Here is an 8704-nt window from a genome sequence, read left to right on the forward strand (position 1 = left end):
AAGAATGGAGAAAAGAATACTCATTTTTGTCCAGTGTTTTTCTTTTTTAAGATGAACTTTTAAAGAACCTTTGCGATTTGCACATCTTGAGTTTATAATTTGTGTGATATTCCTGCAGTTTTTATCCAATAACATTGTGGGGAAGCTTTGGGGGGATGAAGTAGCGTAAATAAATGTAGCAGTTACTTTCTAACCTGCCTAACCTTTTAGGCCATTTTATAAGGCTATGTGACTTTCAAAACTTATTTTGGTTTTTTTTTTTTTTTTTTTTTTTTTACCACATCATAAAGAAATCAGGTTTTATAGAACAACTCTGAGAATTTTCTTCAGATTCACTGAGAGAGTTTTCCATGAAAATATGTGAGCAAGTTTTTTTTAAAAACACAAACCATTACTTTATTATTGTTGTCATGAATGTTAAGAACAGCTTTTTCTTTGTCCCCCCCATTAGAAATCAAATCAAGATATCATGTTTGGTACAAATCCAGAAAGGGTTATTTCATAGTTTCAATATTTCTTTCCCAGAGATCTGAAATATTGTTGGTGGGTTTTGAGCATGCATCATAAAATGCTTTAAAAGTAAAAGTTTTATAAGTAGGGAGAACTTTAAACAATATTCCTACTTAGAATGGTCTTAACTAATCTGAGTAACTACTTATCTGGTTTTTCTTCTATCATCAAAAATAGGTCTTTCTTATCCTATTCACAAATTAAAAAAGAAATCCTAATATAAACCCACATTTTGGCTATCTTGTATTACTTTGCATTTTGCTGTCACCAGAACGAATGATTTCTAGAAACCATTTTCTGGGGTGTACCAAAAAAAAACATTTGATTATGTTGAGAATGGCTCAAAGCGTTTCCTTAGCTTTTCTTGAATTTTCTTACCCTTTCCACCTGCCAGTGAGGGAACTGAGTGGGCCCATTCTTGTGGTCACATGACTGCTTAGTTAGTGTTGTTGTTGTTTGTTTGTTTGTTTGTTTTCTCTCTCACTGTTTCTGTTCAGAGAACTTGCTTAATCTTCCAAATATTCTGCTCAGGGCACTTGCAATTATTAGGTTTGGTTTTCCTTTTCGTTCTTTAACCTTCGATGGTAAGAGGAATACGGGGCAGCCACAGAAACTTTGTTCTTATTAGTACCACTATTTACAGCTACTTGTGTGGACTCAGAAAGAAAACACACACCTTTTGGCTCAAGAGGAAGCGGAGTCTTGAACGGACTGGATTTACCAACATTAAAACGGGCAAACATCACACTGTTTAGAGCAATAGGAACACCGTCATAACTCATGTGCTTCTATTTCAGGTATAGGAGTGATCAAAAGAATTGGTTCTTTCTAAAACATTGTCCCATTTCATTCTCTTGCTTTTTTTTACCCCCCAGCATGTGCAATACTTTCTGTGCCAATATAGTCTTACCAGTGTGCTAGTAGTTAAAGCTCAGACCCTTTTGGCCTTTTGCCTCATTTGGTTGCTCTTCCCTGACATGTCCAAACTCTGTCCTAGCCAGAGAAAGGCTTGAGGGAAAGACCCAGGAAGGGGAGAGCCCTGCACCCCCGCCGTCTCTATCCTTCCTGCGGATGCTACGTGCTGGGGCTGGGTGCCTTCAGGAACCCCACTCTGTCTGTCTCTCTGTCTGTCTGTCTGTCACCGTGTTGCAAAAAGAAAGCAAGGAAAAGAACTCTAGGGGAAAAGCTGCAGCTCCCCCTGTCACCACCAGAAGTGGTGACTGGAGTGTGGAGAGTGCATTCTGGAGCAGTTGAGCCAGAGTTTGCCGGTACGCCTCGGTCTGTCCCGCGATCAAGCAGACAGGCCCCTCCTTGGGTCTGGGTGCTTGAGACTTGGAGCCCTAACTCTGGGCAAGGCAGGTCTGATTGTGCATGCATTATTTTGAGCTTGCTGGACGGTAACTGCGGAGGGGACCACCCTGCCGACAATGGTCACGCCTGCTTCGTGGCAGTTTCTCTGCAAATAGGAAGACCACCAGATGACAGGGAGCCTTCTTGGGTTCACAGACCATGACGAGGGCCCATGGCTCCCAGAACAGCTAATGTCAACCCTTGGTGAGTAGCCGAACTTACAGATGACAGGCGTAGAAATTCTTCAGTGCCGTTCAGCTACCGAGGATCAGCCATGTGCCTCCGTATAATGTCCACTTTGCAATATTTACGAACACACGTCTTTAGTTCTGTTTTCTTTCCTGTTTTCCTTTTATGAACTAAAAACAAACAGGCCTTTTCGTTTACAATGGAACACAATCACCAAGAAAATTAGTCAGGGCGAGAAGAAAACATAATAAATCAACAAATAAGAACCTCTCTTTATAGGGATTTCTAAATATATAAAATGACTGTTCTTAGAATGTTAATTTAGGATGATTTCAGTTGGTCTGGGCCACATTGGGAGGTGGGGGTTGGGGGGTAGAGAGTTGGATGCCACTTACCTCAAACCTTTTTAAGTGGAAATTCAAACTGAATTTTTTATTTGAACTTAGAGGATAATTTTCTATGTTATCTGTGTGTGTGTGTGTGTGTGTGTGTATTGTGTTGTGTTTTGTTTGTTTATTTTGCTTTTTTCCCTCAGCCTACCTAGTTTGGTTTGAGATGATTTGATTTTTGTTGTTGTTACTGTTGGTGATCCCATTTATAATCCCATGTTTTCTGTTAGGTGAGTTTTGTGGGGTTTCCCCCACACACACCAGGAAGTGGCATCCCCCCCTCTGTGTCCCCTACAAGGAACTGCGGAATCTTTCACACCTCTTACTCAGGGATGGGGCTGGCGCGTGTGTGGCACACTGATTTATGCTGAAGCAGCACTTTGACTGCTCTGGAGTAGGGTTGTACAATTTCAAGGAAAGTTTGGATTTCCTGCATCTTGTGGATTACTCCTTAGATACTGCATAGATTGCAATATAATGCTGCATGTTCGAGATGAACAGTAGCTACCTAGTAATCATAAAATCCACTCTTTGCACATAGTTTGATCTTTACTGAAATATGTTGCCAAAATTTATTTTTGTTGTAGCTGTGGATTTTGTATGTGTGTGTGTGTGTGTGTGTGTTTTAAGGAAGCTATTGACAATACCCTCTTAACATCTGTGACTACTAAGGAACCCGATTTCTTTCCTAGAGAGAAAATTCTGGAATGCTTTTGAAGACACTAATGCCATGCTATTTCAGATCTGAGTGAAGAGCGTTCTTGGGTGAGGAACCAGGCTTTTGAGCTGCATGCTTGTCAAGCCGACTGGTTCTGGAACAAGCAGCTCAACCAAGTTACGTCTATTTTCCCCTAACGCCCTTTGTAATTCCTATTTCCAAGCCACTTATGATGATTCCAGGGGAAATCCGGGGTATTCTCTTTGCCCCAAACCAGTTTCTTTGGTGGTGATAAGAAAGGAAAGGGAATGAATCTTTTTCTGTGTTTTTGTTGTTAAGTGGAGGCCTTTGCTTCCACGTATGTTTTTAACCCAGAATTTCTGAAATAGAACCTTTAAGAATACATCAAGTAATAAATATACAGAGAATATACTTTTCTATAAAGCACATGCATATGCTATCGTGTTGAGTTGATTCCCTCTCTTTTTCCACAGACAGTGTTGTGTTTTCTGTTGATAGGGAAATTCCAAACGACTTGCACCTCTCTACTCCGGAGCTGAAATGTCTTTTACATAGATGACCTCGCTTCAAATATGTTACCTTACTGATAGGATCTTTTCTTGTAGCACTCTATCTTGTGGGAACTTTTAGTTTATTTTTGAATGTACACCTAATTTGAGAAGCTGAAGAAAAAAAAAAATTTTTTTTTTGAAGCGCTCAACTTTGAGGAGTACTAAGTAATGTTTTAAAAAAATATTGCACAAAAGAAAAATGAATGTTGAAATGATTCATTCAGTGTTTGAAAGATGTGGATTTGTTGAAACAATGAGTTTCATACCTTGTTTGTTTAAAAAAAAAAAAAAAAAAAGACAAAACAGAGAAAGGTTGAAAGTTACATGTTTGGCTTTCGTTTTTGTTTTGTACATAGAAATTTGTCATGTCAAAACGATTAGATTTGTATGGTTATGGCCTGGAAGAATTACTACGTAAAAGGCTCTTAAACTATACCTATGCTTACTGTTAAATTTTTGTTACACATAACCCTCTTTAGAGAGAGAGAGAGAGAGAGACTCTGTGTTCTGCTATCTGAGAATACTACCCATTCCTATGCTGATGGTATTTCTCTCAGCTCCCTTCTTAGTTTCAACTTCAAGCCATTGCGACTCTTTTTCCTTTAGAGATGATGTTGGATATTTTCAACACTTCCTGTTCCAATAAACCCAAAGAATATAATCCTGAACAAGGAAGTGTTTGTAATAAGGGATCCTAGTTACCAATTTAAAAAAAAAGGACTCATTAGGGGACAGAAACAACGTTCAGCCTTCTTTCCCCTTATACCTCATTTAAATAGGGGCGGTGATAAAAAACAAAAACAAAACAAATCAATTGACATGCCTCGTTTTACGTCAGTCTTTAATCTTTCTTTAAGAGGCCAAAATCAATGTGGAACAACTTCTCAGAAAAGTCCTATTCCTGTCGCCCTCCAAAATCAAGTTTGAGAATGGGAAGCTGGACAGCTGCTGGGGGTATTGTACAAACTCAACTACAGTTCTTCAATTCAAAATATCATCCCCTCCCTTCCAGCTAAATGCAGTTGTTCTGGTGGCTAACATTCACCTGTGCAAGGGAGAGAGCCACATCCCCAGGACAAACATCCAATGGTTCAACTGTATGCAAACCAAACCAAGTACATTTAGCCAATAGGTAGTAAGTAACTCTACTATGAGTCTCTTAAGAATTCCCATAACTTCTCTTGTGATCTGAAAGAATTCATGTCTTCCACTGCAAACAAATTGGAGACTTCATCCATGTTTTCTTTCCCTTATGTTTGTGTGTTTATTTGCTGTCTGGATGGTCAATGAACCTGTCTCCTTTTCCGTGGCCAATCTGAAGGCCTTGGTTAGAAGCATTGTTTACAGAAATCCTTACCGAAATAACACACTGTCCTCCAAAATGCCAAGTCTGAGGTGGTACTCACGTAGAGCTGTAGTCTTTACAGAGCAGTCATTCATCCATCCTTTTCTCTGGTTCCTAGATGGACCACCTACTCTCAAGTTAGTGTGTGGTCCAGGAGTAGGGTGACTTCTTTAATTACAAATACCAGATAACTCTGCATCCTGTGTACTCTGTTCCAAGGAAGACTGGCCTCAGACTATGTTTCTTCCATTCAGCCTCTACTGCTCAGCCGTCCACCCAAATTACAGTGTCAGTTAGTAGGGAGGTACAGTAGAGCCCTGCCAGTATTTGTGGTGGTCTCCTTTCTAGGCAGTGGGGTCCTGGCCCCAGGGCCATCTCTGAGATGTGTACCATTGGATGTTTCCATACTGGGCCTCTTCTTCTAATCATATGGCTCTCCCTAACCCCCACCAAGGGAAAAGAGACACCAGGACTTGGGTTAAGGACACTCACAGACTGACATGACCATTATAGAGGAGAACTAGGGAAGGAATGATGTTTTGCACCTTATTAAAAAGAAAAAAAAAAAATTAAGTGCATACATAGTTAAGAGCTTTTATTGTGACAGGAGAAATTTTTTCCATATGCGTGCATACTCTCTGTAATTCCAGTGTAAAATATTGTACTTGCACTAGCTTTTTTAAGACAAATATTAAAAAAAAAAATGGAAGAATTCATATTCTATTTTCTAATCGTGGTGTGTCTATTTGTAGGATACACTCGAGTCTGTTTATTGAATTTTATGGTCCCTTTCTTTGATGGTGCTTGCAGGTTTTCTAGGTAGAAATTATTTCATTATTATAATAAAACAATGTTTGATTCAAAATTTGAACAAAATTGTTTTAAATAAATTGTCTGTATACCAGTACAAGTTTATTGTTTCAGTATACTCGTACTAATAAAATAACAGTGCCAATTGCAGATGTGTGTCTTTGCCGTGTGTTAGGCGCTCAGAGATGCAGTTGAGAATACAGGAGTGTTCTTCCATTTTATTTACTCCCACCACAGTCAGCTGAGGGGTGAAGAGTGACACAGGGCATTACTTTTCCTACTAAGTTTGTTTTGTTTTGTTATGTTTTGGGGTGGGGGGGAGAAGTAATGCTTGAGATGAAGTTCTGAGGCTAACAATAACAACCACCTGTAAGGCAGGGGCAGGAACTACCCCCTAGGGTTTGCCAAGGTTGGAGTCCTTGTGTGGCACTGTGAGTTAACGCACTGGACTGCAAGGTTGACTTGAACCACAAGGTCGGCAGTTCAAGCTCACCAGCCACTCTTCAGAAACCCTATACAGGGTTGCTGAGTCGGAACTGATTCAAAGGCACTTAACAGCAATGATCTTTACGGAAGCTGACTGCTAGTTCACAGCCGAGGGCTTAAGCACTGCGTCACCAGGGCTCCTTGGTCCTGAGATTAAAAGGCACATTTCCACATCTGGTGTCTCTAGTTCACATTTATTGTTTCTTCTGAACATGCTGTTTACACCCGTTTGACAAACTTAAGGGCTCTTGTGGCACAATGGATACACTTTGTAGTTCTACTATGAACTGGTTAGTGGTCTGAAGATGGAAGGTTCCTTGTGTTAGAGACTCAGACAGGGTGTTCCATCTCCCACATACCAGGAGCTGTGGCATGCATCTGAAGACTTGTGGACCACAGGGTTGCACTGTGCTCGGTGTCGGGGCTTAGTGGTTACTGCCAGAATGTAATTCTTCAAAGACACCTGATTTTGAGGTGAATGGACGCCCAAACCTGCATACGTGCCTATCACACCCTTCCATTATGCAGAGGTAGAAGGAAACTCTCAGTTAAATTCCATTTTTACTTAACCCAAGGAGGGCTGGGTATCTCCTTTCCATCTAGTACTTTCTCCAGCAGGTGTTTTGGGGTCTATGGGAGCTCCCGTGCTGCCGAGGGTTAAGCATTGGGCTGCTAACCATAAGATAAGTGATTCGAACCTGCCAACAGCTCCATGGAAGAAAAAGGAGGCTGTCTGATCCTACAAAGGTTTAGTCTCGAAGGAGGTGGGGCTTGATGGTGGCTAGCGTGAAGGTGCAGTGAAGTTCGCCGTCAGCCATACCACAGAATACCAGGCAAAGCAGATCCAGGGCAGAGCTCCCAAACTCGGAACCACAGAGATAGGAATATTTTAAAGGTTTGAAGGCTTATAGCTTGTGGGGTTTAGAGCTGAAGTAAAAAATTGCACACTTTTGAATCTGCCGACATCCTGGGCGAGACCAAGCGGCAAGACGAAACAGGAGAAGCAGAAACACCATGGAAAATCACCGCGGGAACCTTGGGACAAAGGTGAACAATATACTTTGTCAGTTTAGCTTTGTTCTGATTTACTTTTGTTCTTTGGTATCTGGTAATTGACGCGCTCACTGTTTGCCAGCCTCCATTCTGGTGACTAGAGGGAGAGCCTGAGCCGAGTGGCCACCCCCCACCCTCACCGCTGGTGGGTTCTTCTGGCACGCATGCGCACAGATACTCAGCCCAAGCAGAGGTCCTGAACTTTTATTATCTGTTTCCTTTTTGTTCTGTTTTTTTTTATCACGGGAAAGAGAAGGAGAGGGCTGAAGGGAGGGAAAGAGAGTTTAAAGGCAAAACAGGCCAAAGGTTGGATTGGAGCCTGAGGTATAACATAACAACCAACACTGGCAACTTGGAATCTCTCGGGCAGCTTTGAAGGCAGGAACTTGAAGAGGACCTTAAAGTGATACTCATATTAAGCTATACATTTTTAATTTATTTTTTCTTCTCTCCCTCCTCTCGCTTTTCTGTGATTAGAGACTGCAGTATTCAGTCTTGTTTTTGTTGGTGCTGTTTTTCAGTCTTTTTTTTCCCCCGCTGGTATTGTTTTGCTGTTATATGCTCCCCCTTCTGCCTTTGGAGGACTCTCTTGTCTCCCTATATTACACAAGAAGAGTCAGCCAACCTACAATCACACTCTATAAAACACCAAAATCCAGGCAAGAACCAATACCAACTGCCATATATCAGGGAAACAGACAACACCTGTGAAAGTTACTCTGAGTTAAGCAATAAGAAGAGTGAGAAGGGAAGCCCACAGCCTGATCACATCTACCTGGAATCAATCAGAAAGCATAAAAAATACTATAACACATATTCAATTAAGTATTAAGGCCACAGATAACCCCTGAATATGCCCCAAAAAACAGAAGCACATTACCATATCTACACATGTTCAGAAACGAGATAAAGTGACTGAGACAAATGACCTAGAGGTAGACCTGGACTCCATTCTGGAAGGAGGGCAGGCCTTGGAAATGCCTGAGAAAGAATTAAGAAAAATGATTATAAAATGTTTCAAAAGGTTTAGTCTCAGAAACCCTATGGATCAGTTCTACTCCTTCCTGTTGGGTCACGAGGAGTCGGAATTGCTAGATGGCAGTGGGGTTCACCAGAGCTCTCCCTTAGGATTTAGAGTTGAAGTCCTGCCATGTTGTGTACATGAAAAAGTGAGCATTGTGCCAGTGGCAATTAGGTGAACTTTGACTCCTGTAGAATAGTCTAGAATAGATGTTGGAAACCCTCCTTCGCCAAAGCAGTCTGAATAGAGCAACCCAGATCAGTTGTTAATACAGATGATGAACTGCAGTCTGGCTGCTGACCTGCAGGCTCTCCCGGGCCT

Source organism: Chrysochloris asiatica, unplaced genomic scaffold, assembly GCF_000296735.1.
Source record: "Chrysochloris asiatica unplaced genomic scaffold, ChrAsi1.0 scaffold00040, whole genome shotgun sequence".
NCBI lineage: Eukaryota > Metazoa > Chordata > Mammalia > Afrosoricida > Chrysochloridae > Chrysochloris > Chrysochloris asiatica.